Consider the following 24,361-nt stretch of genomic DNA (forward strand, 5'->3'; position numbering starts at 1 on the left):
ACAGGGTCTCCCTCACGTATTTACTACTGTTGAATCCCAACTGAGCTGTAAACTCAATAACGTTGTGCACCAAGAAGGTAATGGAGAGGTAAGTCAGTAATGTTGACTCGCAACACAGCTGCAAACTCATTATTAAATGTGGAGCACAAAGAAGGTGGTAGGAAGGTAAGTCACTACTGTTGAATCCCAACTGAGCTGCAAACTCAATAACGTGGGGCACCAAGGAGGTAATGGAGAGTTAAGTCACTAATGTTGACTCGGAACACATCTGAAAACTCATTAGTAAATGTGGAGAACAAAGAAGGTGGTGGGAAGGTGAGTAACTACTGTTGAATCCCAACTGAGCTACAAACTCTATAACTTGGGGCACCAAGAAGGTGATGGGGAGGTACGTTATTACTGTTGACTCTCACACAGCTGCAAACTCAATAATAATTGTGGGGTACCAAGAAGGTGGTGGGGGAGGTAAGTCACTACTGTTGACTCCCACACAGCTGCAAACTGGGGTATGATGTTTGCACTTGTCTATTTGATGATGCTCCTCAGCATTTAAAGTAATGCCTATGCATGTGATTGTATCAGGACAGTTGAGGTTGTTTCACCACATCTTAGGCTGTTTCTCAACATCCGAAGGTGTCCCGGCTTGGCATTTGGTACTACAATGAAGCATTTGACACTGTAGGTTATGCCTGTATATTTGAAGCTATGTCTGGGCATGTCATGCTGTGTGTGGACACTGAAGGATGTGCCTTGAAATTCATTGCTATGTTTTGGCACCTTGGTGTTGGACGTTGTGCCGGGGCATCTCAAGCTTAACATATGAATTGAGGCTGTAATATGGGATCGGAGGCCGCCTGGGCATTACGGGTGGTATCTGGGCACCTGGGGCTGTATGTATCTGGATAGCTGAAGCTACACCTGTGCTCGTGATTCTTGTGACCAGGCACTGCAGGCTGTGGCAGGGCATCTGCATCTCTGCCTAGATATTCTAAGCTGTTTCTGGGTATAGGCTGATGTGCCCTTGTATTCGGATATATCCTTATAGCCTGGGTCCATGGATTTGTGGAAAATTCTAAGCAAATGGTGATTGTGCTAGGGCATTTGATACTGGCCTGAACACCAGAGACTGTGCCAGCTCATCCGTGCCTGTGCTTGGACACTTGAAGATGTGCCTTGTCATATTGTTTACAGCTATAACTAGACATATGGTAATGGATTTAGGCATATATATATATTTTTTAAATAACATGTAATAGCTGTGTCTGGATATGTGAAAGTGCTGTGCTGCTGGCATAAAATGCTCTATGTTGAGGCTGACAATAAAACAACACAACATAGCTACATCCCAAATTCATAAGGGTGGCACTCTGCTTAATACGTGTGCAGGGACAAAAATATTTTCATAATATTGTTAGTGATTTCAGTTATTTTATTAATCATGCTCTTATTTTTAGTTTGTGTTAACATTGGTGAAGTTAATGCGAGTGATGTCACCAGTTCAAAGGTTCTTATCACATCTCCCACTGTAAGGTCGCTGGTGGTCAAAGTTTTCATGATGTCACTTGCCATGAAGTCATTTGGTGCCATTCACATTGAGTGAAGAGTTATTTTCACTACCATGGCATTTTAGTGAATCAAAGTCCATCAGTCGTGCCAAGTCAAATCTATAATTTTTAAGCTTTTTATGGCATTAAAAACCTGCAGTCTCCAAGGGCGTGGGATGAGGCAGAAAACACATAATGGACGTCTCGTGTAGCACATCAAAATAATCTTTCATTTGGCATCATTCCGAAGCATGAAATAAAATATATATTTACACCACAAAGCCCCAGTGGGGAAACTGTACATAGCTGCTCTCTCGGCCTTCATTCTCTCTCCTTACTCTTACATCCTTGGTCCTCACCCTTTCAGCCTGCCATGAAACCTCACAAACCTTTGGACAAATAAAGTATATGTGTAACTCACAGAAAAAGCTGACATTTGAACTGTGCAGTGATACTGTTGACTTGTGCCACCACTGCCTACAAAGAGATAGCTACACTGGATGGATTTTTAATTCCCTTGAGATAAGGTGAGTTTTATGCTACATTTGTAACTGAACCATTGTATTGTACTGCAGCATTTGAATAGCGCCTACTTTGGGCGCTGAAGCGCTTTCTTAAGTTCAGAGGAAATATAAGTTCAAACTTATTGGAGACAGTGAAGAGCGTTTTGTAAGAACATTTAAACATAAAGGCCCTAACAATAAAGTACACAGGAAAATTGGTGCGCTAATACTACACCCAGAATTACCACTACCACGGGGTACGGTAACTACTGGCTGCGGTATTAGCGTACCCAAATTTTGGGGAGTTTTACAACGCAATTTATAATCCTGATTTGGACAGAAATTACGGATTCCCTCGGAGGGGTCAATTACGATGGTGTTCGAAAAGGCTCCGAACAGGATTCGGATTTAGGGAATCCGATTCATAACCTATGTTTCCGACCGAATCGGATACATGTCCAAATGACCGATTACGAAGCAAGGAAACAGTTCGGCCTGTCCGAATCGGTTCCGATCGCCATTTGGACAGACCGAGTCGTTCGAAGCCATATCGTACAGCTCTATGGACACTATTTCCGACCGATTATGATGTCCGAATCTGACAGCTGTTCCTAATCTATTTGTCTAACACAAAACGGCTGTCAGAATCTGACTTTCGGGGCCCGTAGCAGGCCCCCCTTCACCCATAGGCCTCCAGATGGGGCCCGTGAGGGTACCCTTGGGACCCCTCTTTACAACCAAGCACAGTGTGGGAAGCACCATCGGGTGCCTGCCACAGGGTGCAAGGTTTTCCTCAGCCACCCCTTTTTCCAATGGGCAACACAGGCTCCCATTGAAGTCAATGCGAGTCCGACTGAACGAGTTTCGGCGGCATCATAATCGGTCGGTCGGACTCGCAGAACTCGATTTGGTTGAAAACTATTCCAAAACCTATTCGGTCAGAAAAGTTTCTGAACTACATTGTAATCGGCCCCTAAGTGAGTATTCTCGTGAAACATGTAGCAAGATGGGCCCCAACAGACTATCATTTTCTGAAATAGCAGAAATTGGTAATCGAGTTCACGCATAGGATAATTTTGACAGTACAACAAATTCGGCTTTAAATCGTAAATAAGACCTGAGGTTCCGTGACGATTTGAACCCGTGTTTTCAACATTGTCGTAAATACATAATTTCGGTATCAGTGAACCGCAAATGATCCATTTAGCATATCTTGGTGTTTTCGCTATGCTACGAGCAAGAGCACTCCTGTTATGAGCACATTTCTGATCTACCCATGGCATCCATCTTAGATCACGGAAGCCATTTTGTATTTCTTGCCCTCACATAGACAATGGACACGCAATGACCTCTGAGTATTTCATTTCGATTAAGGACACGTAGGCTTTGGCCGGCGATTCACCTCTCTAGTGACACGTGCACCTTAGGACAGAACACGCCATGGCTGCATGACTCGACAGAAGTTGCCTCCTCTGCCTGAGGCCAGTCCTGCTATACTGGTTCTCATGTTCGTTGGCCTGATCATGATTAGGCGGCCGAAGCTGGTAGCCTTGCCCATTTACGACCCACAAACATCCCTTATCCTGCTTTTCTATCTTCTACACCTGGCTCTGCTCCTTTCCTTCTGGGCCTTTATTAGGGGGAGGTAACGAAATTTACGATGAGGCGGTTCAGCTCTTGAATGAAAAGTTGACATGGGATTATGATGGAACAGTGGGAACCCCTCGTTCGTAATGTTTTGACATCAGATATTGTTGACGATTCCTGTGCAACGCCAAATATTTATTGTTTAGGACACAAAGGTTTTGGAATGTACTAACATGTAAAGAATTTGCCTGAAGCCCAATATTCAGTATATAAGGAGCAACCCTTTTTGTACAAATCGAACAGGCTCCTAGATTCTGCCCGTGTGTAGTTTCTGTGATTTCTGTGTCCCTGCAGTAATAAACCTTTGGTCTTTGACGCCACCATCGAGAAGCCCGTGTTTCTGTTTATTTGTGCACCGAGACAGGTAGAACTCCGGGGTCTTCGGGTGTTATCCCTGACACCTCTGGACGGAACCAAAAAGTCCAGAACTCCAATTGGCGCCAAACGTGGGGCGACGTCATTCGGTACCGGTCCAAAAGCCTGAAGAGTTCGAGAAGCTTCGTGTGAAGATTCCTGAGGGAGGCGCCCCACTTCATCGATCCCGGCATATCGCAAAAGTGGCCCGACGTTCTCTTCCACGAGGGTTCCCATTCAGGACGGCTGCAGTGGTCCGTTGCCTTGACCGTCGCCCTGTCTTGGACCCGAGGTGCAGTCCTTAGTACGGCGAGACGTGACGGGTTTCTTCTTGGTGACGTCTTCAGTGCCTCAGTTAAGTATTAAGTGGTTGCTAGTTGGTTACTTCGTAGGGGTTGCTCCTGTTTGGATAATCCTTTTAGTTCTTGGTTTGGTTTGGTTTGGTTTCGTAAGATTATCACTGGTTGTTCTAGTTACGATAATCTATTGGTTTAGCTTTGGGTATCGATACATTTGCTCGCTTTTGGTAGGCCTAAGTTCTTGGTTCGAGTGCACATTTTTGTTTGTGTTTTTCGTTTGTTCTGTGTTCCGGATTATAAAATGGTAAGTCGGAAAAATTGTATGTTGTCGTGTTTTGGCTGCAACAGTGATTCCCGGTTGGAGGACTCATGTCTGGTTCCTCCGATTGGGACTCCTCTTTATGATCTATATTGTAAGTTTGAAGTGGGTCCTATATCTTATAATGAGGTGTGGGTCCGATATACGCAGAAGGACGGTGTCCTTAGTTGGCCACTGCATGGTAGTTTTGAACCCGAAGTCCTTGATAATTTGGAAGTGAAATTGTTTAAAAAGAAAGCCCGGCCGGCAATGTTTGATTCTCTTCGTTATTGGCGAAAAGAATCTAAACAGAGAGAAATTAAAAAGTTGAAGAAAGAACGGAAAGAGCAAGAGTTGACTTTAGAACAGGCTGCTAAGCAGCTGCAAATCAATGAGTCTGAGAAAGCAATGGAGGTGGCTACTAGAGAGCGTAATTTAGCGATAGACAAGTGCTATCCTGCCTTGCCATCGAGTACAGCTAAGATAGTCGAGGATCCCGAAAATGATCCTCTGTTGTCTTACCTGTTACGGTCACCCCCACTGTATGCACAGGGTGCTACGGCTCCACCTTTACCGAATGGTCAATTACCGGTTGCTGGACAACCTGGTAATCCTGCTGCTGCTCCCCTGAATCAAGCTCCAGTACCTCCTATGGTCAATGTTAATGTTCCTTCGGCACCCCCTCTTCCAGGGTTGCCGGCTTCTTTGCCTATACCTGTATCGCTTACACCTGCTGTTTCGCAAACTACTTTGCCTGATACTCCTACTGTTCCTGTTCTATCTGTTCCAACTGCTACTGTATTTTCCTCTTCTGCTAGTATTATGACTCCACTTTCTGTTCGTCGGAGAATCACTGATTCTGTCTCTAATATTCTATCTCCCTTTTATAAAACTCTAATTAAAACTCCTGCCACTGACTCTGTACAGAGACGTAGTCAGTTTCCCAGTACTGAGGAACGGGGAATATTAGATTCCACAGCTCTTAGATGGATTTCAAAGAGTAGGAGATATAGTACTAGAGATGTATTAGATACATTTATGCAATGGAAAGAACCAACACAACGATATGTGTTCGATGAAATGTGCTCTCTTTTGCGTGAGGAATTGGAAGAAGATGACTCTGAGTCAAATTTAGAAGAATTAATTAATGTTCAGAAAGAATTTGCTGCAGGTATGATAGTTGGTCAAAATATAAAAGAAGCAATGGAAATGATTTAAAATTATAGAAATGACCCATCCCTTCGTTCACCGAGGGAGTTAGAGAAACGTAGTACAAAGCAGAATCGTCAATATCCAATGAGGGAGGTTCCTCCAATTTGGCGCGAAGCTGTACAAGCTGACTTACCGAATGGTGTTGCTGCCGCTCCGGCCCAATTCCAGAGAGTGTGGATACACATTCCGTGGAAGCGAGCCGAAGTGTTAGCAGTGAAACAGGCCTTGCCAGATCCGCGTAAGAATCCAGCCGGATATTACAAGGAGTTAGCGCAGACAGTTGAAGCTTGTGTGATGAACTTAGCGGACATTGACATGTTATTTGGAAATGTAGTTCCACAACCAATTTGGGCTAAAATTCGTAAAGAGAATCATCCTGTGGCTCTAGGTGGAGATTGGGCAGCTATAATTGCAGCGGATGGTCAGCAAATAGGTGGTTCCAAACCTGAACCTCTAATTGCTAATCTTCCAGGGAGAATAATTGAATTAATGAAGACTCTGATGCCAGCATTGCGTGTTAACTGGGACAAGTTGTCCGCATGCAGGCAAAAGAAAGACGAAAGTGTCTCAGACTTTTTCACAAGGTTTGAAGAGACTTTTGTAGATCACAGTGGTCAGGATATGAGCACAGAAGGAGGACAGAGACTGTTTGTCGACAAATTTGTACACAATCTGCTGCCAGAACTTAGTAATAAATTGAAAGATTCCGAGAGTGCGTGGGCTGTCTCTACAACTGCGCAAATACTTGCAACTGCCCAGTATTATGAAAATAGGGATAAAGAGGAGAAGGAAAAGTCAGAGAAGAAGACGAAAGATTTAAAAACTAAAGTTCTTTTACAGCAAGCATATTCGCCTCGTACGAATCAGACTAATACACAGCAAGGGTCATATCAAAGGACAGATTATAGTTCACCGAGGCCGCAATATCAGTGGAACCAGTGTGCGTACTGTAAAAAAGAAGGTCATTATAAAAATGAATGTCCAGTCTTAGCGCAAAATAATGCTGCAGCAGCTCAGAGAGGTCGTGGTGGTTCCATGCAAAATTCTAGGGGTCGAGGACGAGGTGCTATGCCTCCACAAACGAATGATCGCCCTTCTAATCACTTTGATCAGCGAAATGGACAGTCTGCCCAACAGAATAGATCTCAACAGTATCATGTTGAAGACTATTGTGAAGTTGATGAGGGATTTCAACAAACTGAATACTAGGACAGCCATGGACAAAGAGAGGGAGTAGTATCAGTTCCAGTGGATCAGAGTGGGCCTTATGTCGCAGTAGCAACATCAGGTGTAGTCGAACCATTTCTGTGGATACTGGTGCAGCAAAAAGTTCTATCATACATGCAAAACTCCCTGGCGCACCTTTGTCTGGCTTAACAAATGTTTCAGTAGGTTTTTCAGGCGCCCCTGTTTACAACCCCGTATCTGGTCCTTTATCTATTTCTGTTGGACCGTGTCAATTGAAAGCACCCTTGATTTTGACGACAGGTTGTAATGAAAATCTGCTTGGTTTAGACTTGTTAAAACGCCTATACGCAACATTGTACTGTTCTCCGGAAGGAGTGCAGCTTACGTTGGGTAAAAGAATCATCTCTCCGATGTACTTGTCAATGGATGCACTCCCACCAGAGCTGCGTTCACTCCCTGATACTCTTTGGGCGACTGGTCCTAACGATGGGGGCCTTTTCGAAATTCCACCATATGTAGTTACTTTGAAAATGAATGTCAAATTTCCACGAATCCCACAATACAAAATTTCTAGTGAAGGTGAACGTGCACTTTTATTGATTGTGCAAGATTTGATCAAGAAAGGTGTGGTTGAAGAAACTAGAGGAAATGTCTGTAACAGTCCTGTATTACCAATTCTGAAGCGTACTGATCCCTCAAAGCCTCCAGTGTATAGGTTTGTAATCGATCTTAGGGAGGTTAATAAAATTGTGGTTCCGCAGTTTCCTGTGGTTCCAGACATTACTGCATTGTTAACGTTGATTCCTGCTACAGCCACATGGTTTTCAGTTATCGACTTGAAGAATGCCTTTTTCAGCATTCCGATAGCCGAAGAAAGCAGGGATATTTTCGGCTTCTCTCTAGGAGGTCGAAGCTTCAGGTTTAAACGTGCTCCACAAGGGTATTGTGAGAGTCCGTCCATTTATAGCCAGGCATTAAAAAGTCAGTTAGATTCCTTTGTCCTTCCTCCTGGTTCTGCTTTAGTGCAGTATGTAGATGATCTTCTAGTGGCTGCCGATGACAAGGAAACTTGCAAAGCAGCTACAATTTCCTTATTGCATCATTTGTCTAGTTTGAATCACAAGGTATCACCTTCGAAAATGCAATACTGTTGCCAAGAAGTGACCTACCTAGGTCATCTCTTGTCAAAGGAGGGAAGGAAGTTGACCCCAGAGAGAATAAAAGCAATTACGCAGATGAATGTTCCCCGTACACAGAGAGAAGTACGTGCCTTTTTAGGTATTACCTCATACTGTAGGCAGTGGATCCCAAATTTTTCTCTTTTGGCAAAACCGTTGGTAGCTTTGACTGGAAAAGGTGTTCCGAGTCCGGTACCATGGTCTGCCGAATGTCAGGAGAGTTTTTCTGAGTTACGAAACGCACTGTGTTCAGCCCCTGTACTGGGTACACCCGATTACAGTAAGCCATTCACGCTCTATGTCCACGAAAGAGAAGGTTGCGCGTTGAGTGTTCTGACACAGAGATTTGGTGATAAACAACGCCCTTGTGCGTATTTTTCATCAACATTAGATCCGGTAGCTAGAGCGTTACCTAGTTGTTTGAGAGCTACAGCGGCAGCTGCGGCTTCCATTCGACAATCTGCTGGTTTGGTGATGAACAACATGCTAGTGGTCATGGTTCCTCATGCCGTGGATACACTCATGAACCGAACCAAGACGCAACACCTTACCAGTGCTAGATTATCAGGCTATGAGCTGACACTGTTAGCGAGTCATATTCAGATCAAAAGATGCAATGTATTGAATCCAGCAACATTGTTGCCGACTAATCAGGAGTCGAGTGATTCTGAACCCCATGATTGCTGTTTCAGGACCGAGGAAGAGACAAAAAGAGACAAAAGGACGAATTGATTTAAAAGACACTCCGCTGTCAGATCCAGATGGCACGTTGTATGTTGATGGGTCGTGTTTTAAATTGGAGAATGGCGATGTGACTGCCGCTTACGCAGTAACAACTTTGAGTACGATTGTGGAAACTGCAAGAGTGAGTCAGAATTCTGCCCAAGCTGCGGAATTAATTGCCCTAACAAGAGCATGTGTTTTAGCTAAGGGAAAGAGAGTAAATGTGTTCACAGATAGTCAGTACCCGTTCGGCGTGGCCCATAGTTTTGGCCGTTTGTGGAAAGAAAGAGGTTTCATTACGTCCCATGGGACTAAGATTCAACATGGTCAGCTAGTTAACGACTTGTTGGAATCTCTAACCTTGCCGACTGAAGTTGCGATTGTGAAATGCAGTGCTCATAAAGCAATCACGGATGATGTTGGTCGTGGAAATGCTTTTGCTGATGAGACCGCTAAACAGACAGCTAGGAATATGATGAGTAGAATGTATGTTGCAACGTCTGCAAGATGGATTTCCGAGTCTGGAATGTGTGAGGACACAGTGGAAAGTGTGAAAGAAATTCAGAAAGAGGCGACTGAGGAAGAAAAGCTCGCATGGAAAGAGAGTACGGGTAAATTGGACTCGAGTGGATGTTGGATTGATTTGTCAGAACAACAGCGTTGGATGTTACCAGATGCGTACGTGCTTGCAGTAGTAACGATGGCGCATGGAGCAGCGCACATCAGTTCTAAAGGGATTTGTAAGATGTTGGCTCCAGTCTGGAAGAATGATGGGATTAATAAGTGTGCAGAGAGAGTGGTGAAAAATTGTATGGTATGCCTGATGCATAATCCTGGTAAGGGAATCCCTACACCCGCTGGTCACTTCGCTCCTCCCTCTTGCCCCTTTGAAGTGATTCAGTTAGACTTCATTCACATGGATCGTTGCAACAACCTAAAGTACGTCCTAGTGGTAGTCTGTGCTTTTTCCAGATGGATTGAAGCATATCCACTGAAGGACAACACTGCCCTGTCCACTGCAAAAATTCTTCTCAAGGAATATTTCCCCAGGTATGGAATGCCACGGATTGTATGGTCAGATAATGGAAGTGAGTTCGTAGGGAAAGTTATGCAGAGTGTGTGTGCCGGTTTAGGGATTAAACAAAAGTTCCACAGTGCGAACCATCCCCAGTCTGCTGGTTTAGTTGAGGGTTACAATGGCACCCTCAAACTGAAACTTGCTAAAATAGAAGCATCCACGGGTTTGTCCTGGCCAGATGCACTACCCTTGGCTTTGTTATCCACGAGAGCGACTGTACATTCTAGAGTAGGGCTTAGTCCATACGAAATAGTTTTTGGTCGTCCCGCCAACGTTTGGGGAGTGCCAAGGCCAAAAGAATTCTGTTCTCTGGAATACCCAATGTTGCTTGATTACCTTTTCGACTTGACTGCTAAATTGAGTCTTATTCACCAACAGGTTTTCGATGCATTGCCAAAGCCACCGGAGAGTCCAGGTCATCAGCTGAAACCGGGGGACTACGTAATCGTTCGTAATTTTGCCCGGACGAAAAATCTTCAGCCCAGATTTGTTGGCCCCTTCCAGGTGTTATTGGCGACGAGAACTGCTATCCGTGTGGCCGGACGGAAGAACTGGATTCACACGACGCACGTCAAACGTGTGCCCCTGCCACTTCCTTACGACAGCTGGGTGAAGAAAGGAATTGGTGCCTCCGAAACAGAACAAATACCCAGGTTTATCCCTTTCAGCGATGCAGAACTAATCACTGACACATCGAACCTTGGCTCTCCTCCTGAAACTGCTCTTTTAAACTCTGAACATTTGTCATCTGCATCAAAAGAACATTTGCCGTCTGCGAACTTGAACATTGCAACCCCTGCTGAAAATACACTGTTTCCAGATCAGACAGCTCCTGCTAAACTGAGATACAATTTACGATATCGCAATATGGACAAATAAAGCAGGAAACTGCATATTTTTTTCATTTGAATGTTGATACATTGCCTCCAGCCAGGAAGTTTGCTAATACTTTGTATTATTTTGTTGTTTTAAAATAGCCGTAGGGTCGTGGCTGTGTGCCTAGTTGAATCTGCGGGGGTCAGACACAAGGTCGATCTTTCTGTTAGTTCTGGGAACTCCCAGGGCTGATAGAGGCATTTTCATCTACGTACACATCATCAGTGGTCGCGAGCGGATTGTAGAAGATGGAGCTTCCTGAGCTGCAACGAGAGAATGTAATTTATGTTCGCAGAAATAGACTGTACAGAATTCTTCACAGCAAATGCTTTCTAATGCAATGTGCAGTTACATTTTTGATTGTTTTGATAACGTTGGTGGGTGGAATCGTCTTTGGTGTGCATTTGATTTTTACACCGGTAACAACTACAGTACCTCCCCTTGATCCTGCTACTTCTACCGTTTCTTCTATGCATTCTTTTCACTCGTTTCCTGAACATGAGCAAGCTCGACGCTCAGAATTCATTAACAACACATTTGTACAGCTCTTGCATCAACACCAACTGGTAGTTAACACTACAGACTGCTGGGTGTGTGGCTTGATACCCCACACTATGGATAAAGGCATTCCCTATCTAGTTTTGCCTTTTAGCTATAATGGATCATTTCAGGCCCTTCAGACCATTTTTGCCTATGCCCTTGAGACCTATCCTCCGCGTCCACCACGTTCCACTAAATACAACTCAGCCAACAAAGCTTTAGTCCAGGGAATTATTGACATGATTAAGGACGTCAATAATACTCCATCTTACCCTAGAGATGAACTACGGGTATATTTGAGTTGGAATTCTACAGAGTATCGCCTTAGTTTAGGAGAAAGCAAGCGTAAAAGCTCAACTCCAGTCTGGGTCGTACCTCACCGAGGTCAGGTCTGTTTGCAAGGAAATGGGAGAAATCCGAGAGCTCAGCTAGGGAGGAGTGAGTGCGTTGAGACTTACGTGTTTCCGTCTAACTCTTCCCCTGCCTTTCTTACTGCTAGGGGTACTTACTTCATCTGTCAAGACAGAGCGTATACATGGTTGCCTGCTGACTTTTCAGGTTCATGTTATATTGCTCGACTGTTACCTCCAACGTACACTGCTTCTTCAGACTATCACAAGATCAGAGTAGCAAGAGGTGTCTTCAGCAAGGAAGATACCGCTGGTAAGGAAGCTGGAGACTTCTTCAAAGGTTTCCTTCCGTTTTGGGGGCCTATGGCCAATAGTAGAAATCTACGTCAGCTAACACGGGTAGTTGAATCTACTATTACGGAAACTGCTGGTGCCCTTAGTAATCTAACAGCTGAGCTTCAGGCGGATCGTCTCATGACGTTGCAGAACCGTATGGTTCTAGACGTAATACTTGCAGATCGAGGTGGGGTATGCAGAATGATCCAATCGAGCTGCTGTGTCTTTATTCCCAATAATGCTCCAACCGTCTATGAAGCGATCTCTAAATTACACAAGATTTCCGACTCTATACACGTAGATAAGAGAAACTGGTCCTTCATAGAGTGGTTTTGGACTCTGCTATCAGCGTGGGGATGGAAGGTTCTGATGGTCATTGGTGTCATCCTAGTATTCCTGTTCTCATGCTGCCTGATTATCCAGTGTGGGCCCGCTTTGTGTAGTCTCTGTGCTGCAACCTGTTTCAGAAAACCACCTGCGTTTGGAGAAAAGGCGCGAGAAAGGATGATGATACAGCGACATGTCACTGACCTGATGAGCATAGAGTTAGACTCTGACATTGACTGAGTAATTGCCTATGTAAGGGCAAAAGGAGGGTCTGAGGTTCCGTGACGATTTGAACCCGTGTTTTCAACATTGTCGTAAATACATAATTTCGGTATCAGTGAACCGCAAATGATCCATTTAGCATATCTTGGTGTTTTCGCTATGCTACGAGCAAGAGCACTCCTGTTATGAGCACATTTCTGATCTACCCATGGCATCCATCTTAGATCACGGAAGCCATTTTGTATTTCTTGCCCTCACATAGACAATGGACACGCAATGACCTCTGAGTATTTCATTTCGATTAAGGACACGTAGGCTTTGGCCGGCGATTCACCTCTCTAGTGACACGTGCACCTTAGGACAGAACACGCCATGGCTGCATGACTCGACAGAAGTTGCCTCCTCTGCCTGAGGCCAGTCCTGCTATACTGGTTCTCATGTTCGTTGGCCTGATCATGATTAGGCGGCCGAAGCTGGTAGCCTTGCCCATTTACGACCCACAAACATCCCTTATCCTGCTTTTCTATCTTCTACACCTGGCTCTGCTCCTTTCCTTCTGGGCCTTTATTAGGGGGAGGTAACGAAATTTACGATGAGGCGGTTCAGCTCTTGAATGAAAAGTTGACATGGGATTATTATGGAACAGTGGGAACCCCTCGTTCGTAATGTTTTGACATCAGATATTGTTGACGATTCCTGTGCAACGCCAAATATTTATTGTTTAGGACACAAAGGTTTTGGAATGTACTAACATGTAAAGAATTTGCCTGAAGCCCAATATTCAGTATATAAGGAGCAACCCTTTTTGTACAAATTGTGGTAAAATTAATTACCTGGTACTGAATTTCTATGCGGTAAAGTCAATAAGAATAACTCATAATAAATAAGAGGCAAAATCCGTGATATTTGAGGTTTCTCAAAAAGGGTTTTATTCCTATAAAAGGAATTGGGTGATTAGCATATTGGCTCGAGCCAAGGTGGCATACCGTTCCGTCACCACATAGGTTCGGGAAGGGACAGACTGACAGAGTCAATGGTAATATGCGAGTATGCAAGTATGCGACAATACATTTTTGACAGGCATTCATATATATAGTCAATGCATTACAGTAAAGGCATATGCAGGAGGCGTAACAGCTGAGAAGAGAGATAAGAGTGCATGTACGTAATACAAAAAGGCGTTACAATAGGCGTGCATGAAGGCGTGAACAAGAACGTCATTTATCATGATGTCACAAGTAGGCGGATCCATGAGTGAATCCGGCAGTGTCAGCAAAAATACATGGCAGAGATGCGCGCGCAGCAGTATGACGTGTAATGTACGTGTAACTTGAGGGGTGAAGGGGGACTTGACATTTAGCCCTACATGTGGAGACAGATGTCTGGATGTCAGATCAACCTAATCCCAAATCGTATCTAATATCTCATGTTTAAGGAACTGTATTATCTGGAAGGAAAAGGTCTCTCGGACAAGAGGCTATTCTATACTGACTGTGAGTGCGTGTATGAGCGTCTACGTGTCTGCATGAGATGCGAGGGGTGCGAGGGAGGGCATGGGCCTACCATGGAAACAGAGCCATGAATTACTTGCATAGAGACAGTGAGGCCAAGCCCTTTGCTCTGCAGCTGGAAGGATGTTGACATGAAACTACTAGACAGGAATGTATTTTCGAGGAGTGGAGCAGATAATTCGAAGGTTGAATACAGTCTTGGCAGGCAACAGGCTGAGCCAAGCACCGTTAGCCGCACAGGGAGTGAGGCAGAGGTCACGGGTACAGATGCAAGCCCAGGTTTGAGATTCAGAGTCAGAAGGCAGAAAAAGGCTCGATGGCAGAATTCAGGGCCTACTTCGCCAGAGCTGAAAAACGTGTAAAGTACACTACATAAAGACGGTGGCATGGCATATTTAGGAACGGACTATTTGACCCATTCATGGTGGATCTGAAAGAGGACATGTTAACGTTGGACGCAAATGTATTTGCGTCTTCATAGCTTGAAGTGGAGGGAGCATACATGTACTTGTAGCGTGTACACGGAGTCATTGGGGTCTAAGATAGGGGACACAATTGATCACAAAATGTATATTACCTCATTCCCTCCTTGTCCCCTACGGACCCTTCATGCTATATCGATCTGCATGAATCGATCAATCTGTTCATGTAACATCATTTGCTCTTCTTTCTTCTTTTGACGTTTTGAATGGGAATTTGAATGCGGAATACATGATGTGGCGCACAGGCCGCAAATCGCCGGTCCACATTGTAAACATAGGCAGCAACTGAATACTATGAGAAGGCCAATGCCTAGGAAGGATAGGATCTTCCATCCCCAAGCGGTCAACGTTGTCCAGAACCAACCGGACCAAGTCCAGGTGCCTGGATTCTGATGTATCAGACTTGCAATTTTATGGAGACGTGTTATAGCTTTATATACCGTTGGCGCGTTTTCTGGAATGAAAACACAGCAACTTGACCCGATGACCTTACAAGCTCCACCCCTATCAGCTAGGATGACGTCAATGACGAGACGATTCTGAAGAACAACAACCCGCATGGCGGACTGCTCTTCTGTTAAGTTGCCTAGAGCGGAGGTAGTTTCATTCACTACTGCTTCGAGGGTTCTAGTTAATTTGCGTATCAGTTTACTATTGAAAACAGCACCTAAGTAGGGGAAGAAACCTTTATTGAAGTCTGTGTATTGCTCCCATGCCGTTTCACTGTAGTCGACAATCGGGAGATCTCTTCGGAGTCTATTGTTTACTAGATTGGTATTTCTGTGATAATCAGGAGGAGCTAGGAAGACAGGTGGCAGGAGGAATGCAATGTAACAGGTACCATCCCAATCTGGAGGCAAACGTATGTATGCGGTATGGCCACAGACAAAGTAGGAATGACGAGTAGCTCTAAACGTGGATTTGCCTTGATCACTGAATTTGATCACAGTCGTACATGTACTATGACCTAAGTGTATGGAACCATTCTTTCTGATACATAATTCACCTTTGACTGGTAACACTGACATAGCAGGTAATACTGGTGCGGCTTCGGATTCAACAGTAAGAATCATGAGGTTAATTGTGTAATTACCTAATCCATATACTTCATTTTCTAGATCAGTTCCTGTTCTAGTGGGAAGTCCCTTCTTGTCAGGGTAACAGACTTTAAGTAGAACTAAGTTCAGGTTTCCCCAAACCCAATTCCCATCGTAAACAGCAATGTCAGAATCTAAGGAATTAATCAATCTAAACCATGCCCCACAGGAGCCATTGTGAGTGAACGGGTACGGAAAGAGGGGCAGAACTCCCTTGTATTTCTGGTAGGGAGGGAGTCGGCCACATATCCAGCAGTTTGTAGCATTGTTAGTCTGATGGGAGTGATGTAACATACTAATGAATGTGTTGTTGCGCAGCGCAAGTCTGTAAGACAATTCATGGGGAGGTAATTCGCTGAAAGAATGTTCGGCAGTGACATTGTAAGCAGATTGTGCACGCTTGAAAATAGGGTAGTACATGTGTAATAATATACTGGCAGCAATAATAAGAAGGCTTAGGAAAAACATAATCAGTAATGTCACTATACAGTGACTACGAAGTGATTTACAATATGCACGTTTCTTGAGTTGTCTCTGTCTATCTCTCTCTCTATCTCGGTCTAGGGGATACATGTCAGAAACTAATTTAACCGATTCACCTAGGGGAGGACTTAAACAATTAAACTGTCTGACTTGCTAGACCGTAACTTTAGTCTATATTCTTCGGAGGCGGTTTTCTCAACCAGGGGGAGTTTTGAGTCAGTTTGTGGAGGAGGGCAGGGCTTAGAGTCCAAGTCCGAAGGAAGTCCGTGAAACTTTTTGATGTGGCTCGAGTGCAGCCATCCTTTTCTGCCCTCCAATTTAACAGCCGTCCTTGTCGTCAGAAGAACCAACTTCGGGGTCTGCCAGCGGGGCTCCAGTGGACTTCTCCGGTCAAAATTCCGCACGAACACAAAATCGCCAGGGACCACTTCATGGGGCTTCACCTTGGTGTTGTCGGGAAAGGCTGCAGCTACCTGTGAACGACAAGATTGTAGTGCAGACATCAAGGAGGCAAGGTAATCTGTCAGCATAACGCAATCAACATCTGTGATTTTACGAGGTATAGGCGTCCCCCACATATTTGGTGGCCTGCCGAAGACCACTTCATACGGGGATAGCCCGGTTCGAGAGTGCGCAACCATCCTCATATAGAAAAGGGCAACTGGCAAGGCTACTATCCAGTCAACGCCTTTCTCTCTACATATTTTTGAAAGTCGGATCTTTAGAGTCTGATTATGGCGCTCCACGAGACCTGCTGCCTCGGGATGCCGGACACAGTGGAACTTCCATTGATACCCTAACAGGAGTGTTATGTGTTTCACAAGCTCGGATGAGAATGGCTGACCGTTATCTGAGTACACGATACGGGGCAAACCATACCGTGGGAAGAACTCGCGAACCAGCTGCTTGGCTGTGGTCGGAGCAGTGTAATCTGGGACTGGATATGCTTCTGTCCATCGAGAAAGTGCACATACGACTACGAGGACATACTTGAATCCTCGACAACGTTCCATCTGGATATAATCCATCTGGAGGACTTCAAAAGGGTGATCGGGAGGCTGAAATCCACCTTTCTCTACAGGAATGCTTTTACCTGGATTGAACTGACAACAAATCATGCAAGTACGCACTTTTTGTTTCGCTGCTGCTCGTAAGTTCTTATTGTACCATATGTGTTGAATGCTATCTAGCATTGCCTTTTCTCCTAGGTGTGCTGGGCTATGTATAGTGTTAATGATGACTTGAACCATAGAATCGGGGAGAAACCATGTAGATTTTCCCTTCGTCATCCATCCCTGATCTGTTTGGATCCCTCCTAGTTCAGTCCACTTCTTTATTTCATCTGGTGTGGCATGTGTCTGTATGTCAATTACATCATGTGCGGGATCCTTGACTGTCATGCAGTGTGATGGTGTCGGAACTATTGTTTTTGTCAAGTCAGTTGCATGCATTCGATTCTGGGCAGTTTGCTTAGCTGTTCGGTCTGCCAGATCGTTACCCTGGGAGATCGTATCGGTAACCTTTGTATGTGCCTTACACTTCATAATAGATATCGCAGTAGGTAGATGTATTGCATCTAACAAGGCTTGAATGAGGGGACCGTGTTGAATGTTGGCACCGTGAGAAGTTAAGTAACCTCTCTCTCGCCAAAGGACTCCGAAATCGTGAACGACTCCGAATGCATAACGTGAATCAGTGTATATGTTAACTCTCTTATTTTTGGCTTGAATACAGGCTTGTGTCAGAGCGATGAGCTCTGCTGCTTGAGCTGACAGGGTGTCGATACAATTTGTTTCTATAACTTCAGTGTCTGTCGTGACTGCGTAAGCTGCCACTAATTCTCCTGTACCTGTTCTCATACATGAACCATCCACATAAAGTGTCAGGTCTGGGTCTGGTAATGGGACATCTGTCAAGTCTTGTCTGGGTTTCGTCGTAATAGTGATGACTTCGATACAATCATGCTTCAGTGGGTCTACACCGCTTAAAGGCAAAAGTGTGGCAGGATTCAATGTGCTGCAGCGTCTGATTTCTATGTGTGGTTGAAACAATGTCAATTCATAACCTGTCAGTCTTGCTATGGTCAAGTGTTGGGTCTGTGTACGATTTAAAAGAACTTCCACGGAATGTGGAACTTGTACTGTCAATTGATGTCCTAATACTATGGAATCGCTCTGTCTGATTGCTAAAGCTGTCGCTGCGACTGATTTCAAACATGCAGGTAAAGCTTGTGCTACTGGATCTAATGTGCTAGAAAAGTAAGCACACGGTTTGTGTGAACCGGCTTGTTCCTGAGTGAGGACTGACAAGGCAGTACCTTCACGTTCTGTAACAAAAAGTGTAAAGGGCTTACTGTAACATGGTGTTGCTAAAACTGGTGCTTGACATAAGGCTTTCTTTAAGTCTTCAAAAGCTTGTGTATGTTCCTGAGTCCAAGGGAGGACAGTCGATGTCGCTGCCTCCTGAGTTGTCAACTGAATGAGTGGCTTTGCTAGAAATGCATATTGGGGAATCCATTGTCTGCAGTACGAGGTGAGGCCTATGAAAGCCCGCACCTCATTTTGTGTTTTCGGTGGTGACATGTTTACAATTAACTGGATGCGATCTGGAGTGAGCTGTCTCCCCACTTTGGACAGCAAGTGACCCAGGTACACAACTTGCTGAACACAGAATTGCAGCTTTGAAGGGGAAACCTTGTGCCCCTTGTCAGCCAGGAAATTTAAAACCGTCAGTGATGCTTTTTCACATTCGGGTTCGCTTCGTGCGGTGATCAGCAGATCATCGACATACTGGAGTAGGGCGGTGTTAACAGGCATGTGGATACTGTCAAGTTGTCTTTTCAGTGCTTGGCTATAGATGCTGGGGCTTTCGGTGAATCCTTGAGGTGCGCGTGAAAATTTGAAACTTCGTCCATTTAAACTGAATCCGAACAAGTATTGGCTTTCTGGATCAATTGGGACGCTAAAGAAGGCGTTCTTGAGGTCAATTACAGTAAAGAACGTCGCTTCTGAATCAATAGCTGTCAGTAATGAAGAGATATCTGGAACCACAGGATACTGTGGTACAATGCATTTATTCAATTCGCGCAGATCAATAACTAATCGATAAACAGGTGGTGCATTTGGATCAGTACGTTTAAGAACTGGAATGATAGGAGAATTACATACATTGGAGTCGGTTTCCACGACCACTCCTTGTGCAATGAGCTCGTCAATGATTCTCAGTAAAGCCACTACAGCATCTGGAGGTAACTTGTATTGTCGAATTCGTGGTAATACCACTCCTGCTTTGAGTGTGACTCGATATGGTGTAATGTGCATACAACCTACATCAGTGGGGCCTTTCGCCCACAAGTGTGCAGGTACACTCTGTAACCGGGGATCCATGTCTCTTAATACATAATGGCCTTTAAAATCTCGCAAGAATAATCGTACTCCTTCCGGAGAACAGCATATTATAGCTCCTAGAGCTTTCAGTGTCTTTATACCTAATAAGTTTTCTGGACATGCTTTTGTAAGCAATAAATCTGTAGTCCGTGTCAAAGGACCAACTGCAAGGGGAAGTGGCTGTGATACTTCATTAATAATAGGCTTTCCTGAAAATCCAAGGGAAACATTCTGTGAGCCTGAGAGGGGTGCCCCTGGAACCTCATTGTGACTGATTGTGGTCCTGCTTGCCCCTGTGTCAATTAAAAACTTTCTGTCTTTTCCTAACACTTGACTGTGTACATAAGGACCCTCTTGATCTACAGGAACTTCAATAAGGGGCAAGCCAAACTCCCTCTCTAGGCTGTTTCATGTGTACCGCTGATAATCGGGGTAGTCATTCTGTGCATACTGGTACATCTGTTGTGTCGTGTTCTGTGTTGCAGTAATAGGCTGTTGCTGTGGCACTGCTACAGTTTGTGATGAAGCTGGCATAGGCGGAATATTTTGTATATTCTGTGGTGCTTGTTGCTGGGCCTGATCTTGTCTAGGTACGCGCGGTCTCTCCTTGGTCTTACCCATGGAGATATTGTGTTTCAGAACTGCACAATCGTTTACATAATGACCTGGCTGTTTACAATAGTTACATGTCCCTTTAACAGGAGCCGTCGAATTACTAGGCTGGGTCGCACCCTTTTTGTGACCATCAGCAGGAACTGACTGGGCAACTAACATTTTCATTTTCGTGTCTTTCATGCGTCTTTGTTCATGTTCTTGTTCTTCTCTAATTCTATTCTGGTGGTACTGTAACATTTGTAACATTTGTGAAGGGGTGTTAGCTTGCCAAGTGCTTTCGACTTTCAGTACTCTGTTCTTAACCTGGGGCAGTGAATTCTCAACTAATTTCGTTACAAAAAGGTGTGGATAGGACTCGCTACTTGGTTTCAGGCCGCTATTAATACCAAAACATTTCTCAAATCGAGTATAAAAATCACTAGTGTCTTCATCGGGTTTCTGTTTACAGGCTGAGATTGCACCCCAATCTTCCTTTTTCGTACTTAATAAACGTGGCAACACTTGCACTAACAATCCTGGTAATGCTTTAACCTTATCCCCAAGCCCTTGGCCTGGAATTCTAGTATTTTCTTCGTTTTCTAATGCAGTCCAATCAATCTTTGCATTTCCCACTTCCCATTCTTTTTCTTTAAGTTTCTCATAAATACCAGGAGGCAGTAGTACTTTCAATATCTTCATAAGGTCGGGATAAGTATAGTCACCCATGAGTAACATGTCTTTTATTTCACGGTGAAAACCTGCGGGATCTTTATCATGGCTAGGTACTAGTTTTTTCATTTCCAATAATTCTATTTTGGTTATGGGTGTGAACACAAACACACGTCTAAGTGTATTATCGGCATTCTGAACTGGGTGCACTTCTCGTAACGGATTCTGTCTATCCAGGTAATACATTTTTCTTTCCATGGAGTGTGCTGAATCAGATTGTGGACATAGGAAGGCACTATATCTGTGCCGTTGTTCTAGAATTACCTTAATTAGATCGGTGCCTAGACCTCTCCACTTATTCATGAGTAGTTCTGCTAATATATCAGGCAGGGGGCCTGGATCGGAATGTTGGCTTCTATATAATAGAAGTAGGTGTTGTATCATGTATGTACCAGCTAAACGCTGTTCACTTGGTGTCATGTTCAAAAATGTGTGTGCTAACGCATCATCACTATATTTCTCGGGACTGTCAGCCCATTGTACTGCTGACCTCGCTAATTCTTGTTCATCCATAGAATCTAGTACATGGTACCCCATTCGTTCTCGAAGTCTGTTATCAGTAGCTTGAAATAAGTGTTCAGGAGTTCTTGGATTACACATGGCTTCTTGAAAAATTCTTTTACTTTCTGGACGCACTGGGCGCATTGAATTATTAAAGGGTCTTCCTTTACCTACATATGCTATCGTTTCTCTAACTGGTAATTGTGTTTGTCCTGTAGCTTCCTCTGGTTGCTCCTCTTCTGAGGACTCAAACTTGTCTGATTCATTTTCTGGTTCTACCTGTCTTGTTTCATGTATTTTTATTACTACGCTTCTGATTCTTTGATACATGTTTTTTATACAATTCTGTTTATCATGGCTCCCGTCTGCTATATTCTGACCCCATCTATGAAGTGCTTTCATTTCCTCCGGGTCCATCCCCGGCCTATCTTGTTCTCTTATTAAGCAGTTTATAAAAAACCGTAATATCTTGGCTTGAATGTCAACTTTCTGGTGAGCCATGGCTTCCTTAATACTTTCAGGTCCCTGCCCTGTTTGGACAAAATGATATATTCTGTCTAGATGTTCAACCATTCCGGGTAGGGTCAACAAAAAGTTGGTGACCCGTCTTAGTCGTACTGATGCTAGTATTAATCTTTCATCATTTCTACCGGGTACTGGATCATATCTACAATCCCCGAGACGTTCTTTTATTATATCGAAATCGGCTGATCGAGGTGTACGTTGTTGTGCTAGATCCCTGTAAGTCAATCTATATACTTGTGGAGGTGTCTGGAAACCTATCGCCCCTCCGGACGCGCCTCCTGAGGCACTGCCTCCGAAGGGGTTGTTCGGATGTAAAGTGGGAGGAATGGGTGCGGGAAGAGTTGGAAGAACGGGAGGAAGACCAGGAGGGACATTCGGAACGGGAGGAAGAGGTGGAGGAGTAGCTTGTCGTGGGGGTAGGGGCTGATTGTCTCGGGGTCGAGCGCCGCCAGAAGGAGGTGTGCACGGCGGTGCGGTATTAGCGTATGCGGGCGCTACATCATCTAGATAGGAAGAAAGGAAAATGTCCTTCGCGGTTTTGGGATGCATTTTAGTCGGGAGCATGGGAGGTGGTAGATCTTTTGGTACTTCCGGAGTGGCCTTAGGTAAACTTTTGGCCAGGAGAGGATACATACCATTCCTAAGGGTGTTTAGTTGTCTGTCTACTTGTTCTATTTTTACTCGGATACCTTCCTCAACTAATACGTTTTCTTGGGCCTTGTCTGAATCCTCTTTCCTTTTCTCTTCCTTTCTAAGTGCTTTTTCTGTACGCCTATGCGATTCTTTACGCCATAATTCGATGGCATCTTTCTGTGACTGTCTGGCTTTCTTTTTTCGTAATGCTTCTTCTACTCTTATGATGCAATCTGAATCCCATGTCCCTGCAGCGGGCCACCTCTGATTCTCTGCTAGATCTTTAGTGTAGTCCACCCATAAATCGAGAAATAGAACGGCATCTAGGCCGTGCTTGTGGTACATAAAGTACCCTGGAGTGTCCCTAGGTGGGATGGGAACAGCTTCCTCGAGTACCCCTTTTCTAGTCTTTATCTGTCTTAATTTGGAGAATAACGGCATCTTAAAAATCTGGCTACTTAGTGCTTACTCAGATATGAACACAATGAACACAATAATCACAATAATGACGATCGAACAATCACTCACACCACGACATTTTGAGACACATTAAAACATTTTGAGATGAACAATAACAATTAGAATGTAACTCGCTAACTGCATAATACTAGATACACTGCTCAACAGTGCAGACTGGATATACTGCTAAACAGTACAGATACACTGTCTAAAACAGTGCAGACCAGGTCTGTGTACCCAAACCTGTCTTGACCGGCACAACCTAATGCGCACGTCTAGATGCGTCCCCAGCAACGGTACTCACCGGGAAGCACGGAAACAGAAGGCCTCGGAAACTCTGGACTGGACTCGACTGGATTCGGACTGGATTCGGACTCGACTCGTGACGCAGATACTTCGGAACTTCGGAACCTGGTGGGCCTCCGTATACCTCGGATCTTGCTCTCTCAGCTAGGCTCTGGTCGGGATCCTCCGCACTTCTCACCGCCTCGTCTGGGTGTCGATCGCGGCCTCAGTCACCTCCGTTGGCCTGAGGGAGATACAGGAAATCCTGCGGGTACGCGTAGTTTCCGTCCGGCTGTGGCAGGGGGCTAAGCCTGCAAAGCACCTCCGGCGGGTGAGATGGGGGAGGGGTCCCTGTTCGGGCGCCAATTATGTGGTAAAATTAATTACCTGGTACTGAATTTCTATGCGGTAAAGTCAATAAGAATAACTCATAATAAATAAGAGGCAAAATCCGTGATATTTGAGGTTTCTCAAAAAGGGTTTTATTCCTATAAAAGGAATTGGGTGATTAGCATATTGGCTCGAGCCAAGGTGGCATACCGTTCCGTCACCACATAGGTTCGGGAAGGGACAGACTGACAGAGTCAATGGTAATATGCGAGTATGCAAGTATGCGACAATACATTTTTGACAGGCATTCATATATATAGTCAATGCATTACAGTAAAGGCATATGCAGGAGGCGTAACAGCTGAGAAGAGAGATAAGAGTGCATGTACGTAATACAAAAAGGCGTTACAATAGGCGTGCATGAAGGCGTGAACAAGAACGTCATTTATCATGATGTCACAAGTAGGCGGATCCATGAGTGAATCCGGCAGTGTCAGCAAAAATACATGGCAGAGATGCGCGCGCAGCAGTATGACGTGTAATGTACGTGTAACTTGAGGGGTGAAGGGGGACTTGACATTTAGCCCTACATGTGGAGACAGATGTCTGGATGTCAGATCAACCTAATCCCAAATCGTATCTAATATCTCATGTTTAAGGAACTGTATTAT

At 44.5% G+C, this 24,361-nt stretch overlaps 1 protein-coding gene across 2 annotated transcripts in view; it reads right to left on the minus strand.

Moving 5' to 3' along the window:
* Nucleotides 1-24,361, minus strand: part of LOC147717139 (amine oxidase [copper-containing] 3-like) — a 339,585-nt gene that overhangs the window by 14,853 nt on the left and 300,371 nt on the right. The gene's annotated exons all lie outside the window — the stretch shown is intronic.

Source organism: Lissotriton vulgaris, chromosome 5 (genome assembly GCF_964263255.1).
Source record: "Lissotriton vulgaris chromosome 5, aLisVul1.2, whole genome shotgun sequence".
NCBI lineage: Eukaryota > Metazoa > Chordata > Amphibia > Caudata > Salamandridae > Lissotriton > Lissotriton vulgaris.